The sequence below is a fragment of the Salarias fasciatus genome, chromosome 23 (assembly GCF_902148845.1).
Source record: "Salarias fasciatus chromosome 23, fSalaFa1.1, whole genome shotgun sequence".
Taxonomy (NCBI): domain Eukaryota; kingdom Metazoa; phylum Chordata; class Actinopteri; order Blenniiformes; family Blenniidae; genus Salarias; species Salarias fasciatus.
This window is the reverse complement of record NC_043766.1, coordinates 20,061,018-20,088,594: the sequence shown is the minus strand read 5'-3', so window position 1 is coordinate 20,088,594 and position 27,577 is coordinate 20,061,018. Positions and strand designations below refer to the sequence as shown.

At 40.9% G+C, this 27,577-nt stretch overlaps 1 pseudogene; it reads right to left on the bottom strand.

The window, feature by feature from the left end:
* Positions 1–228: 228 nt before the first annotated feature.
* On the bottom strand, positions 229–26,745 carry LOC115382060 (cyclic AMP-dependent transcription factor ATF-6 alpha-like; annotated as a pseudogene).
* Between the last annotated feature and the right edge of the window lie 832 nt (positions 26,746–27,577).

Below are 27,577 nucleotides of genomic sequence, written 5' to 3'. Positions count from 1 at the left end.
GCTGTGCTTTCAGGATGAATGTCGCACATTTTTGAATTAATTAGATTGAGGCTACATGTTACAGCTGTAGTCCCTTTGCGATTTAGCTTGTTCCAAAATACTGAGAATCTGACCAGATTTGAAGAGCAGACCCTAGGAGAGCTGTTGGGAGCAGAAGTATTTGTGTTATTATGGGGTGACTCAGGTGTTCAATGCTCAGCCCCCCCCGCCACTAAACAATTACCCTTATGTGGATCGTCTGGGGTTACAGGCAGAAGTCAGTGTTGCCACACAAGGAGTGAGCATCTGCTGGGACCCTGTGACTGACCACTCCGGATATCGGGTCCGGTGAAAAGAAAAAAAAAAAAAAAAGTGGTTCACTGATGCCGACAGTTTAAGATTGTTTTTTTACTCAAGCTACATTTCTGTAGATCATATTCATCCATTTCAAAATCACAAATGCAAAGTCAGTGGGGCACAGCAGGTATATTCTTCATCACTCCCCCATAAAACCTTCAACTTATCTTGAATTGCCTTGATGGTTATTTCTAAGAAGATACTCGGATTTCCAGGCGCTGCGGGGAATCTTAAGCAGATCCCATCAGGACGCCGACTGGAGGGGCAGCTGGGGCGTCGTTGGGAGAGTGCTGGTAAAACCTGTCTGTGTGGTTGACGCGGAGTAAGGTGGGATGCTGGATGACCTGATGTGGAGGATCCTCGTGTCCGTCACTTCGCAGTCAATCTGCATCATCAACCCTCAAACTCTTTGTCCCGAATCACGCTGTCTGTAACAGAAAGAAGGGAAGAGAAAAGCGATCAGCCCTCGACTCATGAATTTATGAACAAAGTTCGGGTTTTGCTTCATCTAACAATTTCATACCAACACACAAGATGTAATCACTCAGGAGATAAGAAGAGTTTGCCAACTGTAGTCGCTGACCGCTGTAATTGCTGGCAAATTCTTGTTGAGAGGAAACTGATAAAAGACTTTGAGGTATTTGGAGATCATCGTTTGGGATGGTAAGAGGTATTCAGAATCAAAGTGAGTGAGTATGGGTGGAGACTGGATTGCAAATGGAGTCCGAGGTGAGGTCACACTGGATTTCCTCCATCACGGAGATAACAAGAGCAAGAAATGCAAACTGGGAGGAGAAAAAGAAAAAAAAAAAAAGAAAGAAAAGAAAGTCTGGCAAAAAAGTGTGGGAGAATGAGGGAGAAAGATCAGCGATGATGAGTCAGAATGCTTTATGTTGTGTTTGGAGAACAACAAAGGACAGTTTCGAAAGCCTGACAGACAAAATGATGGATGCTCAAGAGTCAGACTATTGTGGTTGATACTGTGCTTTACATCGGTCTGTGGTTGCTTGGTTTATTCAGAGATAATATACTGTATGTTTCACTGTCATTATGAGGCTTTATTTACAAACAAGGCAATTCTTCGGCTTTATCTTGGGAAAAAACAATACATCTCCTGTGGTTCGCTCAGCCTAACTCAGTCTGGGAAAGACCCTTCAAAGTGGACACTCTGTGAAAGTCTGTTAGTTAGTTAACAACATGTAGATGATGATCACTTTTGTATTTAAATTGACAGGAATCTTAAAAGTGTGTGGCCTCCTTTGTGTGTCTGTTGTGATAACACTGACTGTGTGGACAAGTCACATGACAAACGTGCCTCACTCATTTTTACTGCACTACATGGCCCAGAAAATGAGTTGTGGGCATCTTTCTTTCTCCAAATAGCTCCATCCAGGGAAAACATCCTCTCAATCCAGCCTCACTGCTTGTATATTATATTATGAGTGTATAAAATTAAGGTTCTGTGCAAAGTGAAGCTGGAAAATGTATCTCTATGTTGATCACTAAGGCCACAGCCTCACACTTTAAGAGGCCGATTTAAGCCGACTTTAGCCTGCCGAAAATAATCAGTATAACTGATTTCAAATACATTAACCCAAATACACCAGTATAAAGACGACAGTACGGAAACAGTTGCTGAATTTTTCTTTTTAAATGCGTCTAGACACTTTGAGTCAAACGCTCCAGCAGTACCGGTCCACTACAGCGCTGATTTTAAGCAGGTGAGGCCAACTCGTCACCTCAACCTGCCGCTGGTCGGAAGATAGCTTAACACTTAAGACTCTGTTATTCCTTATTTAAATTATTACACCCTGTAATGATTTTATTTGCACAATGATTAAACTAATGTGTGGAGAATCACATAAATCACTGTCCAAACTCATGATTAACATTTAATATCCCAAAGTGTTTACCTCCATGCTTCAACGAATTACCAAACTGTCTAACTTCTATTTAGTCAACTGCTCGAAAACACAGACACAGGAAACACAGAACCACGAGGTCCAGCTTTAAATAGTGACTCTTTGAAAAGCCTGCCAAAACTACTGTCCTGCTCTGTATGGTCTTATCCCCCCACCAACTTTTACTGTTGCCATCTGGAAATGTCCAGCGAGCTTCAGCGACAGTGAGCTGGTGCACGCTGATAAAGGCCTGACGTCTGGCACCGGTGCATCAGGGGAAACCTGAGAGCCAGATCTGGAGAACGCAGTGGCTGCCAAACTGGAACAACCTGAGGCCACATTCACTAAAAAAAAATCTCTCATTTATATAAAAGATATATAATATCAAAATATTCATCAGCAAGTATGAATTGTGAAACTGCAAAACAACATTTTGTCCCAAAATAATGACAATAAAATATCTAAAAAATATGATTAAATAGTAATATACTCATAACCACTGAATCCAGGCTATTCCATTATAAGTCATGGCAATCTACCTAGCTGTGTCTGATGGACATGTTTTACAGTAGTTAGGTAAGTAAGGGTTAAACATTTGGTTTGGTAAGAGTGCTAGCTCTTTCAGAGCGCTGGTGGTGATGTTCTGTTTAGATTAGGCGAGGAGGAAAATCTGACCCCCACGTCTGTCAGAGGTATAGAGCTCTACCTTGAACCCCCAGATAGAGCTGGCTTTTAGCTGCAGTGCACATGCACAACTTCAGAGTAGTAAAAATAGACTGCAGTCCGTCTCACACGGTCAGTCCACCTGTAAATGATGTCAACCCCAAAACATCCTCTCCCCCAAACATGTCGCCTCATTTGATTGAGCTACTTTCAAACTCAAAGGATCATTAAATAAACACACACTTCAGTCCTTATAAGGAGTCGCTGCTGCACCAAATACATTCTGAAGCAAATCAGCGGCGTTCAGGTCAAGTAACTTTAACAGAACCTCTGAACCACGGACATGCCCACAGACAGAAACAGACGACGGCTTACATCAAGTCTCAATCCTAAATGCTCACTTATTGACAAAGACAGACCAAACAATCGCTGCAGATTAGCAGAGTCAATCCACGTACTTCCAGATGAAAACCATTAGTGACTGGAGAAGGAAAGCATTCCTAGAGGAGCGCAGCAACACAGAGCTGGAAAGAATTATCTTCCAGCGTGGAGCGATCGTACTCGAAACACAGGACAGTGTTTGTACTTTCCGAGGGTCTCGCCTCGATAACTGTGTACATTTGGAATTAATTACTTCAATGTTTAAACAGGGACAACATAAATCTAAAAATTTACTTGAAGGCTCTAATCTGCGCAACACATGTGCCGTCACATGTGAAGCGAGAGGAACTGCGCAAGCTCTCCATCCTTTGCTTTGTCAGCCTTTGTTTAACTTAAGTTTGAAACCAGCTTTGCGACAGGTCAATGAGAAACTACCTGAAGGAGCAGCCGTGGTGCATTCTGACCTAAAAGTGGTGTTCGATCTATCTAAATAATACCACATGGTACGGCTTGAACAAGAAGGCCTGAAATAGGCAGGAGGAGAAAGTGGCGCTTTAAATGTGAAACTCATTGAATCCGTGACAGATCATGCAAATCGAAGACCTCCTTCTTCAGGAGAAGTTATATTTCTCCATGAATGCCACCTTTGTCCGGGCATTTGAACAATTAGCTGAAAAGGATGTCTTGGATTTCACTATTTGCTGCCATTCAATGAGCCATCTGACCAGCAGAGACCTTCAACATTCCTCTGTGACAAGACCAACCAAGAACAATGTTTACCTTCATTAATCTTGATCCAACAGCGCTCTCCCTGAAAAAAAGAACAGAAATGCCGGCATCTTCCCTACTGAGTAAGAGGCTCATATTCCACTGAATCGAATTTGTTGCTGGTGCCTCCGCCACAGTCGGGCTGGAAGATAACGGAACAATACGATAACTGATAAAAACTCCAGCTGAACGGCAAACAGCAGGCTTGTTTTCTTAATGCTCAACCATCTGTAAGTCTGCTTCCTCCTGGCAGGTTCTCTTTCAGGTCACTGTGTCATGCCTGGTGACAGCTGAGGTTTTTAGGTTTATTTGGATTCCCATTAACACACTCAAACACAGTTCCATTCCATATTTTGCTATTGCACAACATAGAAGATCCACAGCTTCTCAAAATGAGTTTGACCACAAGCCAAATGACAAGACAAAATCCATAGATACAGATATCTATACCTAATAACACACCAGAGGATCAGTCAGGCACTGTGCTGCTCACTACAAAGCCAGAGGAGAAAAAAGGGAGTTTTCCTGATAATCCTAATATTATTAACAGATTTCTCTCCTTCCTAAGCGAAGCCTCTGAAGAACCCCTGACACACTGTATTGATAATCCAGCAGTCAGATGGCTGCAGGGTAACATTGTGATGAGCTCACAGAAATGAAAAACATGTGTTGCTCCAATGATTCATAACAGAAAGCAATTTGGCAAATCCACCACTTTGAGTCCAAAGACTTTACTGATCAAGAGTTCAGACACTGAGGCTGACCTCTTGTATACCAACTAGACGCCCTAATGCGAGGGGATCGCGGCCCGCAGCCCCCATCCCGCCTTCTTAAGGTTTTGACCAGAAGATATGCCGACAAGGAGGCGTTTTCCCCGGACAGACACACACTGCCTGCTGAGGCGTCTGTCGGCCCGTCAGACGGTCCAGACAAAATGGCGGCCAAAACGCAACCCATTGGCCAAGTTTGGAACCAAGCCCAGGCAGGGTTCAGAAGTTCGTATTGAACCAAAAAAAAAAACCCTGCAAAGTTGGCGTATTGACACCCAGAGGGACAGACAGACAAACAGACATGGTGCTAACATACATCCTTGCAGATACTCTGCGGGCCGTATTTAGGGATATCCTGTGATCTCATGATCCGGTCATGTGATCAGAAATCATTGCCCATCACATGGTGTCAGACTCAATTGGAAACGACTGTTACATCCCCAGGGATCGAGTGACGGCTGGTCAAGAGAGGGCATTAGGGCGGAGCCAAAATGACTTAAAGGAATGCCATGAAATTAAACCACCAATCGCCGTTTAATGGCTGCGGCTTGGGGCGAATCTAAGGTCGCTGATCACCATCTGGCTTATAAACGCACTGAAATTGTAGAATGATGCAGCGCTCCACCTTAAAAATTTACCACCGGTCGCGATGCTATGAGAGCAGAGTGCAAAATGTCGGGGCGTGGAAATATTTTAAAGCTGACAACAAGAATGTTGATGTTTCAAACTGCGAGATTTGTAAGCTTGGGATTTCAAAGAGTTGGAAATGAGAAGAGTGTGTTTAACCCTCCATGGCTGCTATTGATGATCAGTATCTCTGGAACCCCGCCCCCCGAAGAATTAATCTCACTGATTGTTCAATCTACCTCACAAAAGTTTGTTCCGCTACTGTTTAATCTACCTCCCTTGTGTTGAATGAAAATAAGGTGAATACAAACAATCGACATCCTGTATCTATTTGTTCGATCGTATTTTTTAATGTATTATCGACGCACTGATCGATATCAGCTGATACTCAAAATCAAATGACTCGGAGGCAAAAAATCCTAACTGGGAGATCTCTATATCCATGTTAAAATGTTGCTCGTGGGCTTGACTTTGAGGGAAGGCGGTCATAAACAGGGTTGGCTGCTTCTCAAATGGGCCGGTGGAAACCACAACACAAGCCGCAAAGCAAACACTGACTGCCACCCACTATAAGAAGCTGAGGACAGAATCACAACTGGAAGACAAATACAGCCGGATTAAGTTTTAGTGTCCTTGCGCTGTAATCTAATTGTGATTTCATTTTTTTTTTCTTAAATAGATATTTTCATCGGAAGTTTGCAGCACTGATGTACAACAATGGCGGTGAGCAAAGTGATTAGATTATCATATGGGAGCCACATGAGTACATTCAGTGAAACAACAGTTCAACCCTGGTGATATTTCACCATTAACAACGTACAACCTTTAAATAAGAGAGGATAATGCAAAATATCTTGTTTTCAATCACTGACTGCAAGTGGAGCAGAAGATCTGAACCAAAGCTGCCAAACTTCATCTACCTGCAAGTGTAAATGCAAGTTTGCACATTGATATGGATGATAGCGTGATGGTGTATTTCTAATAATATATAATGGCACAATTTCTTGCAATAGGTCTAAAGGGGATTTATTTTTACACATTTCCATGCAAAGACGGGCCATTTTAACACAGAAAAAACAAAACTGCTAATTCGGGCTGAAGACAAATAAGCACAACAATGCAGTATTTTTTTCAGGGTAAGTCAGTGTCTGTGCTCACAGGATATATATATACATACATATATATGTGAACATACAACGCATTTCATAAATCCAAGGTGATACACGTGAAAACAAACTACCAGCAGGGATCAATTTAAACCATTTTAAACTTGATATTTCAATTTTTAATGTCATATTTTGTCTTGGGCCGCATGTAATGCTTATTTGGTGGTAGACACTGTTCTCAATGTGCTTCAAGTTAGTCTTTCATGAGTTACATTTCAGTATTCTCAAACTGTTGTTTCTATGCAGGACATCTTACCATTATGTTGATTGCTGGCAACACCACAGACATCTTGGGTCGACTTCCTTATTGTGGTTGGTGGCTGAAGTAGGAGATGATCCTGAGAGAAAGAAGAGAGGGTCACCAAGGGGAACATACAGCTCACGGGGAGGCAGGTTATCTCGCTGGTGTGTGTTTTTGACAATCAGGAATAAGACATTTATTGCAAATTCTTTCTAAATTAATTTGCATTTGCAAGTTGGGGGATGATAAGCATCGTGTGAATTGAGCAGTTTCGAAGAAAAGCCTCACAAATCAATATATCTGAAGCGAGCAGACTCAGAGATCTAGAACTATGACTAAATCGTTCAAGGCTTTTTTTTAATACTTCATTTTATGTCTTCATTGAGACAGGACGATAAAGAATCCAAAAAAAAAATCTCACAATTAAAGTAATCCTGAAAGTGTTGGTTCATACCCCTTTCTTTTGCTTCTAAAAAAGACAAGAAACCATTGACCATTTATTATTTGCCAAAGCATTTTAGCAAGGCTGAAGCAGTTGCACTGGAGGCATCTGGAATTTCATTCTTTCTTTTTTGTAAACAATGTATAACATCTGAATTTGACAACCTCAGACAAGGTAAAGCCACCCCCCCCCCCCCCCCACCAAAAAAAAAAAAAAATCTTGATTTTGTTTATTCTAAAATTCTAAATGTAAAAATATGCTTCATGTTTTAAACACAAGCACACAGTAGGTTACTAAAAGTGATCGACAAAGCAACTCAAAAAGCCAAAACAAATAAAAGTATATGAGGAAGAAAACTGCATAAGTTAATTTCTGAGGATGAAGAAAGTACAAGTCAACTGAAACAAGGTGCACTTCGTTTCACGTGCACTTTAAAGCTTGAAAAATAATGAGTGTTATGATGAGAACAGACAGGAAAATGGCCCATTGTTGAAAGGAGGGATTACTGTATGACGATAGGATGAACTTATGTAATTTACTGTTATCAAGTAGATTATAGGTTCTTTGTATTTGCAGGGTAAGCTTGCTAGAATCACACACACAAACACACACGCACATGCACACGCACAATCACAGACAAAGACAAAGATCACAAACATTACTGCGCTAACTTTTTGGCAGAAGATGTGATCTTGGCTTAAACGAGAAGCTGTCAGCAACCAAGAGCAGAGTCAGAGAATTAAATTCTAAAAAATTAGAGGGTGTCGGTGCTTGGAGGAGATGTGCGGGCGCGTCGCCTCCGAATTAATCCATCACCAGGGGATCGGCGAGCTTGTCAAGCTGACACAACAGCTGCTGAGGCTGTTGTCATAAGAACAGGTGAAATTTCCTTGACCTTCGTTGACGTGATCCAGTGTGAATGAAACCGGTCTTTCCATCACATCACTGCACACTTACATAATGTCACAGGTGCTAAAACAACATGAAAATTGAAGCAAGACCGTAAAATGATGACAGAATAAGAAGGGCAGAAAAGTCCTATGTGTTTCCATCACATAATTTCACACCTAAATAAAGACTGGTGGAAACACAGAAGGCCTCAAGTCACCCTGACCGAAAGAATGATCACTTCCCGACACCAACAGACTGCGGGGTGTGTGTGTGTGCGTGTGTGTGTGTGTGTGTGTGTGTGTGTGTGTGACCTCTCAGCAGCTGAAGAGGGCATCAACAGGCCAATATCAACTTCTACCAATATGCTTCGGGGGACAAAAGTTAAACCCGATAGTGATTGGCTACAAAATTTAAACAAATTCCAAATTTATCCAGGCCGTTGGCAGATTTGTTTGCCAAAACACGTCATACTGGCCGTACAAAAAACAAAACAAAAACAAACAGAAGCAAACAAGCGCCTGCAGACACCCACACACATCCTGAAACCCAGGAAACAAAATAGTGGCAAATAAACCAACTGAGAAAAGCTCATAAAGGTCTGCAACAATTCAAATTGTCACATTGAGGTGTTTATTCTACACTCCCCATCTAGACCTGTTTCCTCTAGTATGTAGCGCTTTTCCTAATGGTTTTTTTTTTTTTTTTACTTTAGTCCAGTAATGAATCTTGGACACTTCAACTGTGAGTCACTTTCCTTAAAACAAGTCCAATTCACTCCACAATAAAATTTTAAAATAATTGTTGCATTTTCTTATAAATTAGTTTCAACAACTAACTAACAAACTAACTAACTATACTTTATTAATCCCCTTGGGGAAATTCTTGATATTGGATGAATGTCAGAGATAAATGTAACAAATACACCCAGATTACACCTTTATAAACTCAATAACTAATTGATATCTCAAAGAGTTTTTGTATGTGATGAAATACACTGGGCGTTTAGATATCATCATCATAGGAATTCTTCTCTCTTTCTTGAAAATTACTGTACAAATAAACAACAACTGGCTAACTCTACAAATCAGTTAGCATTAGCTATCTTGAAAGTAACATTTGTATTAACCTAATTTACAGAAGTTGATGTTTCAGGCATGAAGCTTGGGGCTGATTTAGTCTGGATAAACTTTAACCTCCTGCTGCTCGGGCATCGCTGCAGCGGATGAAGGAATAGCTGCTGAACTGCTGAAGCGCTGCGTTGTTAACAGTGTCCACAGACCCAAATCTTTACGAGTCGCTTGGAGAAAAAGTTAGGACTTGATTTATGACCAAAGGTTTTAAAACACTCATCACACTGACTAACCCTACAGACCAAGGGGTTTTATTATAACCACCCTGAGTTTTCCGAGGTGAAGAGTGTGGGATGAAATACTCTTCAGTTTTGTTTTGGGGTTTTTTTTCCCACAACACTGCAGCAAAAAATAAATAAATAAAATGTGGTTTTGGTGACAAAAATAAATCTCACCATGTAAAAAAATTTTGTAAATTGGAAAAAAAGGTAGAAAAAAAATTGGAACATTTTTAGAACAAAATTATCAGCATCTTTGATTAGTTGAAGATCACACAAAACACAATCAAAGAATCTTCTTTCAAAACTAAGAACAGGTTCACAGTTTGAAAGATTGAAAAATGAAACAAATCATGCTGATTAATGTTCACATTTGGGGAGAGCACATAATTATAAAGCCAGACAGTCATGATAGCCAGTGGAAGTGAGATGCATCAGTGGAAAAGCTGCGTTACACCCTTGGCTGCACTCCTGTCACGAACTCCACTAATCCCCTCTTAAATTAAACCGTTTTGTTGAAAGATCTATTATGTATAATTTACGATTCACAAGTTACAATTGATACAATTCATTATTCATTCTTATGACATCTTCGGAGAAACTTAATTTTAAGATTGTTTTTATTTTAACGAAAAGAATAATAGTCAAATTAAACTGTGAAAGTTTTCTGTGAAATCTATATGTGAAAAAAAAAATCTATCATTAAGTAAACCACAGTGTCAGACTCTTATTTGTCAGCCAGAAGTGATTCAACCAAGTTAAAACTTACCCTCCGGAAAGAAATAACATAGAAGGTGTCGCCACGACGATTGAGTTCATCAAAGAAGTCACTGTAGGTGCGCTGAGGCGCATAATAAACCTGCAGCTCGCTCCCGGGACCCCTGAGGAAGATTTGCAATGGTACAGGTAAATATCGTAATAAACAATACCACAGCAGGTGAGAACATTTAGAATGTAAAACAAAGTATACGAACTCAAAAATAAATTAAAATGGAAATGAAAACTTTTTTAGAAAATACTTGTAAGACTGCAAACATGAAACTGCTCCTATTAACTCTTTGCAGAAAACAAAATGCGAAAAAGGTAAAAAAAAAAAAGGCACAGAGCTTTAATTGTCTAATATAAGGTACACACTACAAACTGCTGCTATGGGTAAAACCTCTTAAGTTCATGAGCCTTTCCTTGAAATCCCTGCATCATCACGATAAAACCAAATAAGAACCATTGTCCCAATTTCCATCATCACACAGAATTCAAACAGACTTTTCTCAATAAGAACAAAAGTATGAAATTTATGAGCTTGTCATGCAACTAGGTGCTCGAGGTTAAAAATACAAAATAAAAACGTGAAATATTGCTGGCTTGAATGAATCTGAAATAAATGCATGTAAGAGCGCCTTACTCACTTTTTCTCAGTAGTGTCTGTGTATTGGACAGTTGCGATCTGGGCACTCTCTACCTCTTTATTCTCCGTTTTCTGTTGGGAAAATACAGGAAGAATTGGGTATAATCTCGTTATGGCCACATCAAGTCACCACTGAGAGGAACTGCTGGCAGCATTGTGCAGCACAGGAACACAGACTGTTCATAACACTGCAGTGACAATAATGCAAAGCATTCTGGATTTTTTTTCATAAAACACACATAGTACAGAAATATCACAAATCCACCAAAGGTGAATGTCTTACACACAGCTGAGACGCCATTCAAATGAGTTCAAGTGAAATTAAAACGTCAGAGGGCAGTCATGTGAGTTTCACACATTTAAACACTCAGAGATTTTACTGCTGAAACGGCTCGTAGGAATTTAGAAATGCACACAGTGACCTTTTTATTTACAGTAATGTAAGAAAGGGTACAAACAAACTGAGCCGCTCTGGTAGGCTGGACATTCTGTGACACATTTAGAAGAGAAAAAAAAAAAAAATGGAAAAAGGCACAGGGGGCGCTAATCCCACAGCCTCTCTCTAGGAGTTATGTTTACTTTCTCAGGGCTGCCGGATTAAATTTGGCTCAATGAAGAGGCAGAGAAAGGTGAGGTGTGAAGAGAGGTGAAGCAGTGGTGAAAGAGACGCTTCGGGGTGAAAACTGGATAAAAACCGCAACTTTAATCCAAAAAGCAATGGCTTGAAGTACAAATTAAGCTTAGTTTGGGAATTAAATTATTAAAAACATCAAAATAAGTCTGTGTATGCCCCCTGAGGTTTGACTTTCCAAAATATGCTGCTGTGCCTCACCAGAATGGTCCGAGTGGGTTTGTGGCCGCTGTTATTCATGCGCCTGGATTTGGTCTGCTGCACTTCATGACGGTGGACCCAACCCCTCAGCTCATGTGCCAACCTGCCAGTTTAACAGGAATATTTCAGTATCAGTATGCAAGGGTTGGGTGACACTGTGGTTTAAGCAAAAGGGGGGGGGGGGGGGGGGGGGGGGAGTATATTATCAAGAAAATAATGCAAATCTCACTCGATGCACTTGGTCCTGTTAACCGAAGGCTGGCACGGGGGAGGCGGTCTGAGAAATACGGGATCTTTTACCACCATCAATGCCTTATCCTCAGAGCTGAAACTGAGCAAGAAGCACACAGAGGCTGTTAGATGAAGAGAGATGAGATAACTTTACAAGCCTGTTAAAGACGCCCAGGAGTCTTTGTAAGAATTTCACACATCAATCTGCTAAAAATATTTCCCACATGTTGAGAATATGCTTTGAATGCAGACGGAGAGCCAACCGGCTGCTTGCCTTTTGTTGTAAGTGAAGCAGCCGCGTTGAAATAAGTAGCTGAAAACTAAGAGGCACCTAAAACCAAACTTGAATGGCTTCAACGTGAGGATGATTGCACAGATTTACAACACATGCAGAGGTGGCAGAGCTTCAATCAGTGCAGGCAGAAAGATGCTGACGTGCATCAAATGGGGGTGACACAATCTGTCCACGTATTGCAACGACTTGTGGAGGACAAAGCTTTAACGCCACATGCTAACTGACTGATAACAATGTGGCAAATCGAGGAAAAAAAAAAAAACAATATGTGTTTGGTGGCTCAAGACGTCACCATACAACAAACTTGAACACAATGCTGGCGAGCTACACTTTAATAAGTTGCTTTAGCTTCAGTTAGAAACGCCATACATCTCTCAGAGCGAATAGTGGTGCTGCCTGAGGTGCTGATGTAGACTGTCCACATTCAGCTCCCACCTGCAGGGAGTTTGTTAAAAAAAAAAAAAAATTCATCCCACCAACGTAATCCCTCCAACGGGCCTCCCTGATGTGAGCCGTCATGTTGACTCTGCCCAGCGTCCCTTTCTCTACACGTCTTGGAAACCGTTACCACGAGACAAGACGTCAGAAAGCAGGGGACTGGTCATAACTCTGACTGAGGGGCCCATATTAACCTTGCAGCACACACGCTTTCCTGTTCAGTCGGACCTCGAGGTTTGGTTGCACATCCACTCCTGTCTTCCTTCTCTCGGCTGCGTTTGGGGCTGTCGCCCCCTTTGTAAGGCTAACGTGTTCCTTCCTGCCAGCGCTGGTTTAATGCTGCCTGGAAACTTGATACTACAGATGAATGGTTTGCATTAACATGTGACATAAGCTACACAGAAACCTGAACCACAACACAGGCCAGCACTGCACAGAAACATCAGATGCTCTGACCACCTTGCAAAACATCATTCTGAAGACGTGACACTTCAGGTAATGTAAGAAACTGGAATGTTATTTGTGCAATTCGCAAACGCAACTAATGTGCCTCAAGAGCATTTAAAAAAGGAAAGAAAAATACATAAACCCTTAGAAAAATAAAGGCTTTCTAACAATAAAAAGCTGGATGTCAAACAGGGTCTGACCCCAATTTCCCACCTTGTTACTCAAAGCACAACCACAGCCCAGCTCGCCAGGGGCCTGGAGGCATTCACATCGCTGACGTTTGGACAGGTAATCAGACGGTGCACATGTTTACGTGTGCAGTCATAAGCTGCGCGAGCTCAGACTGAGGGCATTCGCAGGTGCATCCTGGTTAAGTCACAGAGCGGGTAAACACAGTGCTGTGAGGAGACTTCACTTTATTACCTGCTGGCCACCTCAGCAGCGTCCTGGCCGAGGGACTCGGGGCCCAGCACGAAGTCAGACTCTGCCTCTGGCGAGAAGCCCAACAGGTGTCTGCCACTGTGCTGTGTGGAGCTCACCTCCAGCTTGGAGCCTGGGCCACCCTGAAACAGACTGATGAAGAAAAACAACAAGGAAAAAAACATTGATGTGATGAGGAGGGCAAAGGACAGGAGTGATCAAATCAAGACGCTCAGCTTAGAGGACTTCAGTTCGGATTCATCATCAAAAACACTATTTGAAGAAGGATTTAGACGACCGCTGAATTCCTTGTGGCCCACATCCTGCGCACCGGAGGCATTTTCTTTTTTTGCCACAAGCAGAATCTGAACTCTGATCTTGACTGCACAGCCCAAAGCACACCGGGGTGCACACACACTCACACACACACACTCACACACACACACACTCACACACAGTCGCTTTCAGTGGTATTACTACACTGGGTGGCATTTTCATTTCAAAGGGATCTTGACCTCAAAGCGGGCATATTTTACATTCCAAAGGAGAGCCCAAAAACAAAACACACACATGCGAGTGCAGGTACAGGCGCACACAGGTTTCAGCTACTTTGAATACTTCACAAAAATCAAGCCACAAAAGAAAACTCAGTGATCGGCCCCACGAAACTTATTCATGTTTACGCTTCCAGAGAACAAGTGAAAAGACCAAACTCTGACCAGAGAAAACTGACTGGTTATCAGAGCCAAGGAGTTGATGCTTGCACTCCAGTGGTGAAAGTCAGTCCCAGAGGAAAACAAACATTTTTACACTATGAGAACAGAGAATCTGTCGTTATATTTGGAGGTCAACTATGAGCTTAAGGCATTACAAATGCTCCATCTGCTCTGAGGGAAGGAATCAGATTCATTTTTCCCAGTGCAGTTTTATATAACTCATTAAAATATGTTACAACTCTTAATGTTAAAAGTCCAGATAAGAAAGAATGATTACATGCAAATGTTTATGTGGGTTTTTTTTTTTCTTTTTTTGCAGAAGTTCAAATTTTAATTTGCATTTCATGTGTGGTAAATGTTTACTTTTGCCATAACCCAGCGGTGATTTTAGTCACAAATCTTAAAAACTTTTCTTCACACAAGTGACACACGACAAAACTATTGACCAGCACATCATTGTCCAACTACGTCCGTTTCAATATGGATAAGACTGAATTTGTAAAGTTAATTGATGAGTGTGGCTGAAGAAGAAGGGCCTTATGAGTTAAAATAAAAATATAAGTCTGAGCTGTTTCATCGACATTTTCAAAAAGACTTCAAACAAGATCCCCAATCTCAACTTTTCGGAGAAAAAAGCAGGACATGTTTGACTGGGTAACACTGCTTTCAATAAACGGTTTTTGAATAAGGTCTCACATGCGAAGCGTGATTCCCACAATGAGTCATGGGACTTCCCGTTTGTTTTCCTCCAGTAATCAAATACTTGTGTACTGACAATGGGGTACAGTTAGCTGTGAGCTTCACGAATTTATTGTCAGCATTTTTTGAGGAAGTTGAATTCAAATTCAATTTAATATAGGACACCGAATCAAATCAGAAATGGAGACACCGTCTGTTCCATCCTCACCTTGTTGGTCCCATATTTAACACGACAAACACCAAGACCACCATGAGGCACACGGCTCTCCTCTTGGGCGCTGTTGTTTTCAGTACTGTATTCTGCAAGAGAAAGGAAACCAATTACGACACAAGCGAAAAGCAAAAGACTGTTTGAATGATGCAGAGGCGTTTTTTTTCCCGTTCTTATTAGGTATTTATGAGCTTGTTGTGCACAAAAAAAAGGCTTTTGTTATTTTGGTTTTTGTGGAAACATGCATGCTCTGCTCAACAGACATGATCACTGGCAGCATTTGGGGGCGAACGCTCACCTCACTCAGCAGGCCCTCCAGCTGTCTCTTGAGGTTGCCATTCTCACACTTGAGCACCTCATTCTCAGTCAAGGCCATTTTCAAGCGAGCCTCAAGAGAGAGCAGATATTCCTTTTTCTTTTTCCGTGAGATAGACGCAGACTCGCGGTTCTTTATCATGCGCTGCTGCCTCTGGGACAACTTTGACTGGAGAGAGAAAGCAACAGAAACACGAAGCAAAATTCATTAATTCCATTAATGTTTAATGTTAGGTCATTTATTTCATCCCATCATTCATAATGCAGTTTTCCAAACAGCAAGTAAAGATAGTTATTAAGCAACTCAGAACAGACCAGTATGAGAGACTCTGACTTGAGACCTTTCTAGTCTGACATAATGTTAAAATAAACAACTACATACATTGTGGCATATGATACATCAATATGCTGTCAGTTTTAAATACATATGTGTGATTTATAGCTGTATTAAATGCCATTCATTCAACGAGCGCTTCATTCATTCTATTTGGGGAATTTGAGACAGAGGAACTAAAAACAGGAGTTGTTTAAGATGTTGGCAAAGGATAGAAAGAGAAAAAAAAAAAGATGAGAAAGTAAATGGAGGCAAGGAGGATAAACTCGGCAAAAAAGGCCAGCGGTGACTTTGTTATTCTCACCAGGAGAGCGGCCCGGACAACTGCTGCTTCAGTTTATTGCGGTGATAGAATAATAAACAAACACGTTCAAGATGTGTCGCAAGGTTAATGATACCTTTGCAAACAATCAGCCCTTTAACATCAGGCCCAAAAAGCCTTTAAGTGCACGAGATTAAGCTTCTGCTTGAAAATATTTACACCAACATCCTCTAAGAGATCAAGAGGTCGATTGCAATGTCTGTTCTCCGCGCGAGGAAAGATGTGTTTATCGAGTGTGTCACTCGTTGAGAAATGGGTGATCAGAGACACATAAACACAGTTGGACCATGAATGCTTCAGATCTAAAACCTAAAAGGTCAGACGTAGTATGAAAAGCTATTTTAGAGATTCATTGTACTGCTAACTGGGTAATTATATTTGCGATGGTTCTGTTTATTTGGTCATGAAAATCTTAATGGCAAATTAAGTAGGAACTTCAACAGAAAATAATGCATTAATATGCAAATAAATGACACGACTACAAAGGATGAGCAGCCAGATTCTTTCCACTTCATGTCATGTCAGTGTCATTAAAATTGATATCACGCATGCCAACCCAAACAGCGCATATCTTAACATGAGCTCTCACAAATTAACAAAACCCAAGGCAGTAATCACCAAAACACCTTCATTGTCCAACCAGTCCTCGGTCACCCTTTGACTACCCTTGTCCAAACAAAAACATCCTCTTCAGGGGAAGTCTCTAAGATCCTGGGCCTAATAGCCCCGCTGGTGATTAAGTTATTTGGATCCTAGTATTTGTATTCTGTCTCCTGAGAAACCTCTCTGTCTCCCAGCACAGATCTGGGAGCGGTGCCACTAGTCTGAGCCTGGGAACACTGCAAGGAGGCAGTTACCAGGGAGTGGAGAGCAGGGGAAACTTTGCATTGGCTTCACAATGAGGCCGAGGAAGAAAACATGGGGAAAGGGGCCCAAAAAATGGCAAAGTGGCATTTCTCAATAAAGCTAAGATGAATGTGTGAAATGCAGGTAGTAGCAATGGTTCAAACTCCAGCTATTTAAGTGGTGGTGATGAAAAGCCCAGTATTGAGTAAACCACATTCAATCGGCTGTTCCTGCAGCATTGCACAGTGGCAATCTTCAGATTTCTGTTGGTGTATTGATGTGCAGTGCTGTTCAGTGTACCGTAATTATTTCGTTATGCTTCGGGGTACAGTGAAAAGAAACAGAACAGTCCAGAGCTACACCGTGCTGCTTTCTTGTTCAGCATCTCAAAGGCACTCCATAAGGAAACCCGAGGTCAACCATGAACCTGTTCAAAAAGGAAGGACTTCATTTAACAGGTTGGGGTGAAAACGTTTCCTGATTTTACTCTAGGTCATAAAAAAACCCACAACCATTCAATGTGTTCCACAGATGAAACAACAACCTTATCATCCAATCACTATCCTTACCTCCAGGACTCATCTTGAATGCATTTGCAACCCAAACTCTAAAAGCAAATTCAACTGAAAGTGTAATGGGTCGAACCTGTTTGTGAGTGTGAAGAAGTTTTTGAAGGTAGTAACAACAAAAAAAAAGTTGGTTTTTGACTCACAGTTAAAAAAAAAGTGCTGTCTGTTAGTGACACACTCTTTCAAAACATTCGGAGTCTACAAAAAAGAATCTGGAAAACAAGACATGAGAGAGCCTTCATATTACAGCCATGAGTGATGTGAACAACAGTATTTCTTTATGGCGGCATCTCTTCATGCATTAAATACACACGGCTGCACAAGAGAGTCTGCAAAGTATCAAGCTGATCATAACTGATGTTAATGTTATAGCTGATCCATACATGATTTGCAATGCATATGCTGATCCATACATGAATGCGGTGTGCCATTTTCACAAGTGTCTGCATCGAAAAGATGTGAAGATCAGCGTATGAGGGCTCCTGTTAGAAAAAACACACACACACACACACACACACACACACACACACACACACACAACACACACACACACACACACACACACACACACACACACACACACACACCACACACACACACAAATCCCCAGCTGCAGCAGCCCATTACACTACACTGACCCAGTCCCTGATGACTGTTTACAGCTGTCGCAAAACTTTGAGTCCGGCACAGCACCTGTCCAAAGCATGTAATCGTTAGCAGCCGTTTAACACCCGTGCTTATACAGACTAACTACAGTTCAAAATACAGTACGGCAAAAACAGTTATGGTGACATGCATGGACAAACTGCAGCTAACACCTGGCACTGGCATGCCATCTTTAACAGGCGTTTTACACATCCTCCGTCCCACCGAGTGAACCACTGTGCTGCAGCCGAACCACCCGCAGCAAACACAGCTGCACAAGGCACAGGCACAGGCACACACACTTTCACATGGTGTGAAACAGTTCCGCGGCTTGTCGGTGCGTCACAGCAACGCATCGGTCCAGTAAAAGCTCTGCTCACCTCTGTAATAATGCAAACAACTGACTGATTGTCATTTAAAAACAATTTTTCCAAATTTTTACAAAATGATGAGTTGAAATATCTGGGGAAAAAGAAAATCGTTTTTTTCCTTTCACAGTTAAGGTGTACAGACCCTTCTCTTTAATGGCCAATTGTAAACTTTATTGACTTGGTTAGCTTTACAAATGGCTAAGAGGCGTATTTGTTTTGGCCTCTGGGGTTTGAAATTCCTCGACGTTGCTCTCGAGGTCTGGCACAAAAAGCTCTCCTCCAGACCCAATTATGCCCACAATAATTAGACGAGTCCCTCTCCGCCCTTTTAGGGGCCGACTGTTTTTACAGGCAGAGGTCAGCCGTTACCAATCATTTAACAATACACACTTTTTGGTTGAGGTGAATCATTAAAACACTAATGGAAAACATTGTTAATGTCGGGAATTGTTGCGACGATAGATGAAATAAAACATCTTGACATTTGGCTATGACCAATGTTTTTTCACATTCACATGAATGAAGGCCATATATTATTCCTATCAAGAGACAGCAGCTGATGGAGGAATGACCTACATTTTCTGCAGCATCCCCACATACACACACACACACGCGTCTGTAGATCATTTTAAGGACTTGCAACAACAGTGACACAACCTGTATATTAAATTATGAGTTTTGTTTAACTTCACAGACTGCTTTATTGTTAAACAACCCATGAAAAACCCTGTGAATGTTGAAAGCTGCGTTCCCAAAACAAATAATAGTCACACAAGAGGAGGCAGAATGAGAACATTTTTCCCAGCCCGCTAAAGGTCATTCCAGAGCAAGCTATCAGGAACTGCTGTGGCAGAGACCGAAGCCTGAATCAACAGCGAAGCTGCTGAAAGTCACGCCATCTCTCAGGCAGTATGACACTTCAGCTGACAGCAAGAAGCATTTGCAGTTTATATCTCGACAAGGAAGTATAATAATAACACAATCCTATAAACTTGCCACAGGCACTTTAAAGAATACAACAGTCTCTCACCCAAAAGGAAAGGTCAATGTATTCAAGAGGTGGAGAGCTTTCGGAGAAAGAACACAAACATGGACTATGAAAAAAAATGTAAAAAAACATGCGATAACCAAGTTACACTTCACTTTAAAAACAAAAAATCTCTGAACTGCTGGGGCAATCTGCTGCAGTACCTCATGAGGGCCCATAAACTCTTGGTTGAATATTGTGTTTCCTCTACACCACCCAGACAGAAGCTGTGTGTAGGCTGGAGAAACATCGTGTGTTCACTTTGAATGAAAATGGATGCGTACATCTTTCTGTTCACCGCAGATGTCCTGACATCACCCTTGAACGCAAAACATAGAAGGACCCACCCTCCGGCCTCCACACAGACAGTAACTACAACAATCTGAGCAATAATTACAGAATATTAAAAAAAAAAAAAAAAAAAAAAAAAAAAAAACCCACAGGCACTAATAAAGCAAAGGCCAACCGTCCTCATATCACTGTATCACAGGAAAATGCTACATTTGAGAATTCATTCTCATTATTTTACAAGATATTGTGCTGAGGTGCTGAAATTGTCCAATTTAATGCCACATTTTGTGGTCAAGTAAATGTTTCTTGTCAAGAATGGGTCATTTGTGACTTTTTTTTTTTTTAAGAGAAATAGGGGCGCATGGTGTTGAACAATAAAGTCACCACCCAATCTTTGTATTTGAACTGAAAATGAAAGTTAATGGTTTGTTAAATTTGAATTAACAAAAAAAAAGGAAAAATAATTACATTAGGTAATTTCAGTTGGACAAGATCCAATCTGAAAGCGAATAAACGAGAAGCAGGACATAAGTGTACATAAGCGTAATAAGTGTAATATACGCATGTTCAGACAACTGCTGAAACTCCGGCCATCGCCAAACACATTACTTTGCCATATTCCTCAGACTCAACAATTAAATCTTAAATGTAATCAAAATGGCTTGTGCAACAAAGATTCCTCTTCTGTTGATAGCAGATCTGTTGCTGTTGGAAACCTATCTGCCTCTGAAGCATTTATGGTGAGACATACATGTTTGACAAAGACATTGATCATTTTGTGCTTGACTTTTAATGCCACTGACATTTCACCATTATCTAACTCACATGCTCTTGAAGCTTTAATCACAAACACAAACCCTCATTAGCAGACTGCCACTGGGGGGAAAAAAAACTCACTCCACGTCACAAAAAAATACACAGAGCCATGTGTTACCCAGCTACTCTTTCAAACAGCAGAAGAAAGGCAAAGTGGATGTGTATCTACCATGAGAATGCAGTGCCTTCATACGGGCAGTGCCGCTATACTGTCAAACACATAAATACTAATATTTAAGTGACAACAGGTACAATTATTGAAGTTTAAATTGGCTCATCTCTATTTCTTTTTTTTTAATTTGTAAAAAAATGTTGAGCGCTGAGAGAAGTGACTACTGCACCAAACCCATTCTTACTAGATGTGGAAACTCACACTTAGTCATGATTAGCTACATGAGCGATGTCCCACTGTATTTAACAAGTATTAATTAAAAAAAAAAAAAAAAAAGTTTTATTTAGCTTCAAACAAACGACCTGGCCCTGTATATATGGTTTTTGTTTATATTTGTTGTACTCTTGCCATAATTAACTTCAGCTGAACATCATGAGTGAATCAGTCATTCGGCATACACAGAGCTGACAGCTCAGCTAATGAATCGAAGCAATATTAACAATAATAATAATACCGTCATGTGCAGCCTAAATTAGAAAAGGTCAAATGAGGAAATCGATTACAGTAATGATTAAAGAATTTTTCATCATCATCATTATTTAGTAGTTCCTTATGATTTGCAATGATAGTGAAGTTACTGAAAGCTTTTTTATTATTATTTTCAGTAATTTGCAGAACACAGAGTGTTTATCTTTCTCTATCTGACCCTGGAGGAAACATAAAGGGCTTCAACCTGAAGACTCACATCGTCGTCTGAAGACGTGGTCCGAAGTGTGACAGAAACCACAGGAGGAGCAGCGACCTGGACAGGCCTGTCCTGACCGACCGCAGGTATGGTAACCACATTACGGGGATGGCCTGTGGTGTCTGGATCTGGAGTAACTGGTTCGACTGAGACAGTAGTATAGGTCGACCTGTGAGACACACAACACTACACGTTTTAAAATTACAGGCCTGAACTGTACTTATGTATTATATTTTACCATAATTTAACACTGATCAATACAGACTGTCATTATGTGAACATGAGATCTTGTGATTATGTTCTTAGGCCATCTTCACCTTGCTATTAACAACACAAACACATACGCAGCGTCTCTGCAGAGACTTGCAGCCACAAAGGGCCACATGCTTCAGTTCAGACTAGTTCTGTTAGACCCTTGTGACCTCTGCTGACCCTCAGTCTTTAAAAGAGCTCTCTGTGTTTAAAATACAGGTGGAGAAGATGCTTGCCATTTTGACCTTTGGTCTTAAAACTTCCACATTCCAAACTGAAGCTCTGTGACTTTTATGTGCATGAATGCAATTAAAAAGCAAAAGAAAAAAAAAAAAAAAAAGATCATGCCCCAAAAGATGTAAATGGCAAAAGTAATGCTGCCCATGTTCATTGTTGCTTTGTTAAAGTGGTAGCCAGCAAGAACGGAAACCATTCTTCTCAGAAAGACTGTGCCAGGAACCATTCCTCATGCTGACCCAACAGCCTTCACCTCTGTCAGTGCTAATCTTGTAGGAGCTTTATTCTGCTCTGCTAATGAATGTCAGTAGTGCCAACTCTCTGTCTTGTGCCCAAACTCATCATCAGTGAGAAAAAAAATTCATGAAGATGAAAGTCAGAATTAATTAAAATTGTTTGTTCTCTGGAAATGTAAAATAAGCTTGGTAACCTTTAATGAAACATAACCTGCATTTTATTTATTTGAGGTTTTCTTCTTTATTCTTGCAGCTATGGATAGTGTCGTTATCCTCCAGTGATTGTGAAGTGTGCTCTCAATCAGTACGACTCGCAACTTGAGAAAGCACAACTAGATTCACATCTGGGGTTCTACACTTGTGTGTTTTGGCTTTAACCATCTGCCATCTTGGCTACTACCAGGCCAAGAGGAGAGCCAAGTTCAAATTCATTCTGAGCGAGGTCAGGTACTCCACCCACCAGGGTCCCAGGCAGTGACATAAGTATTTATACTGGCCTCACAATGCTTCTGATGTAACACACAGAGGACCAGAAAGGTAAAACAGGCAGGCTCAACCACAAAACAAGAGACAATTTACCTAAATCCATAAGACCCACAGATGGCCATAAATATTCTCTAGTATTATTGTAGATTAGATAGAAAATGTCTTACTTGCATATTTACAATGGCCAATTTCCATAGTCTGATTATAAGACAAAATTATGGAATTTTTTTGCTGACAGAAACATACCAACACAAATCCTGATTTAATTATATTGTTTAAAAATCATGAGGGGATGGTACAGGACACCGAGTTCAGCGACGGTCAAAAACTGAGCTTGAGGCACCATCTACTGGTCAAACTAGACAAGGTAAACTGCAGCTCAGCAAGGAATATCTGTGAAATTGACTTATAAACACCTTAATATTATAAGACCTTTAAATTATGATGACTACATTCAACTTCAATATTGCTGTGCCACAGTAGATTTGACCAGACCACTATTCTGATGAATTCAGTCCGATGGGAAGCACGTGTTGCAGTGTGAGCTCTGACCTGGAGGGGGCGCTGGTTGAATGGTGACTGGAGCTGGTTTGACAACAGGCAGCACAGTGGTAGGCAGGGGCTGGATGATGATCGTCTTGGCCTGCAAGGGAGCAGTCCCCTGGGCCAAGGGCACAGCCGTAATCAGCGGTTTGGGCTGGATGGAAATCTTGGGGCCAATCTGAATCGGCCTTTTGACTGGTTGTACTGGTTTGGCTGCAATGCATATAAAAGGATAACAACAGAAGGAGTGAGATAAGTGCAGAATATTCCTATATATTTCCAGGAAAACGCTCACGTGAGTTCGGGGTGACAGAACTGATATATGTATATATGTGCATAAAGACAAACTAAAGTATTAAAAATGACTAAATGTGCTCATTTTTATTTTTAATCTCTGTTTTCTGTCTTTATTACATCCCAAACTACTACAAACCCAGATCGTGGTGCGGTAGTTTTCCTGATTTTAGAATAAGTACAAATTCAGATGTTGGTTGACTAGGGAGGTGTGTGTTGGCAGAAAATGGCTCACGTCGCACAATCTGTCCGGTCCTCTTTGCAATTTTCTTCGCTGGAGGAGGAATGTCAGAGAAACCACTGGACTCTGAGCAGACTGAAACAGGTGAGGTTGAGACTGCAGAGACAAAGCCTCATCCTGCAGAAAGACACAAATCAGACTTCAAACAACAATATAAACCAAAATATGCGAAGCACACTATGGAAAGGTTAGTTTCAAAAGTGTAAATTGTGTCAAATGAATCAGAACGTCATACTTGCTTTGATAACATCAGATATATATGATTCAACTGCCCTTAAGTGTCAATATCAAAAACTCTAATATACCCTTGGATTAGGTCAGACCGGTTTTGTCAGTAAACAAATGAGTGCAGATTGTGCTCGGGTCACAGAAAGATGCAACCCTGGTCCTTGTTTTGACTTGCTGTGAAAACATCTGTCTCTCTAATTATGCTAATGTGACTGAAGTTGTCAGCACCTTTTTTTAACGAAGGGCTGGCACACAGCTCAGATGGACAGTAATTATTAATCTGACAAGGTGTTTAAGGCTTTTGCTAATAAATGGCTATGTGTGTGTGTGTGTGTGTGTGTGTGTTGTGTGTGTGTGTGTGTGTGTGTGTGTGTGTGTGTGTGTGTTGTGTGTGTGTGTGTGTGCTGTGTGTGTGTGTGTGCTCACGATCCAAAAGCAAGAGCAGCTGTCAGTGATTGCAGACCATCTGGACTAAAAATGTATGCGTTCATACTGACCCAAAAAAAACGCAAATGTGAATTCATATTGTATTATACTGTACTATTCACGACCAACAAGACACATACAATTTGAATTGGAAATTCAACTCAATTCAATAAATCTTGGAAGGACAAACAGTTGAGGAGAGAGGCTTACTTGTGAGGAGTATGGGGACAAGGCTTCCATTGAGGCAGGAGAGGAGACAGAGCTCAGAGTGTGGGCAGGTGACAGAGAGTCCACACTCACCTCACCATCTGGATGCACAAGGACAAAGACACAGTGCCTGCTGTTACATATACACAGTCTAAACCACTGAATCTCACAAGTAGTCCCATTCCATTTCAACTTCAAGCAGCTATGAAAACATGAAGAAGCATAAAAACCCCACTTTGTGTGTTTTACTATTTATATGGGATATAACAACTGTAGAAGGCAGTGAAGTTCAATCATTATAATAAAAGCTTTAATCATTTGTTCACCTTTCTTTTTTTATGGACACAAGGAATCACCAGTGATATACTTAGAATTTTCATGCAGAAGCTGACATTTATCCAGACTAAAGGTGATGCATGTAAACGCTTGTTTTGGTTACCTGTGCAGATGCTGCTTGTGTCCATTTCATTCCATGGAGGAATGTCAATATCGAAGTCCAGATCTGGACCTTCATTGGCCTGAACAAAAACCAAAAAATAAAAAATAAGAAAGGAAAACATATGGTCTTTAAACAAATTCCCTAAGGAGAATACCAACTGAAACACATCACTGTGTAACTCCATTGGCTGAAGACGAAATGAAGACATTACAAAAAACTGCACGTGGGCAGATCACTGATATTCTCTGAGTTTAACTTCACACTCCCTTGAACAAACAGTTCTCTCTCTAAACACTTTGAAGCATCCTATAAGTGTGAAAAAAGCTGTCACCAAACCTGTTGTGAAATCAACCATGCTCGGCATCTTTATACCGTGTGTTGAAGCTGCTTTTCAAGAATAACAGTTGTTACACAAAACATTGATTTTGTGCTACTGGAGATAGAGGTTTCGAATTATACCAAAAACATAGAGCTACATTTCAATTCAACAGTTTTCCTTTACTTCTTGAGGATGATGAAAGACTCACATAGTTAGCGTGCTCGAGGGCCTCCACAGTTCATCCGCATCTCCCAGGTACTCCAGTTCATCAAACAGACTTATATCTGTGTAATAATTTGCATAGAACACACAATGTAAATGAAACTGTCCCAAGTCAATTTCTGTGTATCACAGATGTCTCCATTACTACTATATCTACTACTGTCACTAGCAACAGCTGTGTGTATGCATATGCCAGCAGAAAGGTTAGCGGCTGTTTTCTTGTGGAACTAATAAGAAAACAAGGACCTTATGCACCAATACAATGCTACTGTGTATTATAATCTGCATAATGCGTTCATATTCAGATATTTAACCAGTGAAAATATTTATTTGCCACTGCTGACGTTACATAATAAGTTTCACTGTATGTAAAACAGTTGAGCAAGTCAGGAAACACCTTCATGACACAATACAATCTAAACTACAAGCACAATAAACGTACTCCATCAGTTATTTTGCACTTTCAGTGGTTTACATTACATTCTGGCGTAATGTAAACAAGCAAATGTGAAGCTGGAAATACAACGTTTAATACTAATAATAATAAAAGGCAAACATCGATTCGTAACGTATAAAATCCTAGTAAATATGATGTAACACCCGAGGTTTGGCACACTTCATTAAAATAAAGGTTAGTCGAAGTATAGCTTAAATTTTAATTCACATCCACAGATTACATCATCACAGCTCTGCTAATGCTAGCTGGGGAGCTAGCACTCTGGCAGCAACATAAATAAACTATACAGAGCCTAGTGTAAGGACATCAGGCTTGTTGAGAGTTCATATCCTCAAGATTTCTTACTGGTAACACATTTTACTCACACAACAAGGGTGTTTGGTGAATGTATGAGCGACACTGAACTGTGAGCGACACTCACCCCACTCTCCCCCTGGTCGATGGAGGTGATGCCTGTTTCACTGTCCATCTCCGGGTATTGTCCAGGATTTTCGAAGTTTAACCTTAAGTCGGACGTCATCCTCTATTGAATTCATCAGTTCAAATTCAAATGATAGCAATCGGGCTGTTCATTTGCTCACCGGCGTGGGGACAAACTTCCGAGTCCAAGCGGAAAATACACGTCTGGACTATTGTCAATCTACGGAAGCCGCTGAGGCACTAAGAGGCCGCGAGCACACAAACGCGGTGCTGCGTCTCTTGACCAGGTAGACGGCAGGATGGTACCGCGAGCTCCACGAGGGGAGGGCGGGGCATTAAGTTACCTCTGTGGGACAAGGGACGCTTAAAGTTCATGACCGACAGAAGATGAAAAGGACGTGACTCCACACAGTGCACGCGGTATATTGACTGATCGATTTCTTTTCCTCGATTTCTAGCCATTTATTTTCTTTCTATCAACATTTATGTTAGGATATATTTGTTTTTAGAAAATAATTTCTGAAAATAGTTTTAACTTGCTTTCGACTTTTTAGTTGATTGTTCTAAATCGTTGTTCTGATACTCTAGGCATATTTCTTAATGTATATGCATATGCTTGCGCTTTGTCTTGGCTGCTCTAGTGAAATATTCAAATACTTCTGCTTGATTGAGCTTACCTTGAGGATGCATAACCAAACGGTCGATAGAGGTGCATAACAGATTTGTTTAATGAACCGAGCTCTTACTTCTTCAAGGTACATCAATCAAGATACATCAACTTAATCTCTACTCTGCTGCATTAAACTAAGAATATTGGTTTCCAGCTTCAACTCAATAAACCCCCTTTCATCTGCATTTTGTACCAATAAGTTTATTCTCTTCCAAGACGAAATTGCTTTATGTCCACATTCTGTTCACCATGGTTTCATTTTTTTTCTTCATTTTCTAT